A 539-nucleotide genomic window follows, 5' to 3' on the forward strand; every position below is an offset into this window, starting at 1 on the left:
CTGGTCACCACAATATATCTAGTTAACACCATCACGCCACGTGGTTAATAAATGTTTTTCTCTTGTGAGGAGACTTCTGGGATCCACGCTCCCAGCAACCTTTACATGTACAACATGGTCTTGTTGACAGAAGAGGTTAACAGTAACGAATTATCCTATATAATAAAACCCTAATATGCAAATCGACCCAACAGCAGAACAACACGCACTGACCACCAGGGGGCAGACGCGCAAGGCAGGACCTTCCCCCGGCCCGCAGGCCCCAGGCCAGCCAAGGCGGGTGCCAGCAGGGACCCCCCCCCCCCCCCCCGCCACCCACAGTGCACAAATGCTGTGCAGCAGCCGCTAGTCGTTGAATAAAACTCTGACTGGAGCCGAGCACTTCTCACATATTATCATTTATTTCTCCTCCTGACCAAATAGCCTTAGAAACCTGGGGCTAGAGAAGTGAAAGGGCTGCCCAGGGCCTCATGGGTAATACGTGGCTCCACGGGGTGACAGACTGAATACCTGCAGCCCCCCAAGGCCACACACTGAGA

This window comes from Plecotus auritus, assembly GCF_963455305.1.
Source record: "Plecotus auritus genome assembly, chromosome: 8".
NCBI lineage: Eukaryota > Metazoa > Chordata > Mammalia > Chiroptera > Vespertilionidae > Plecotus > Plecotus auritus.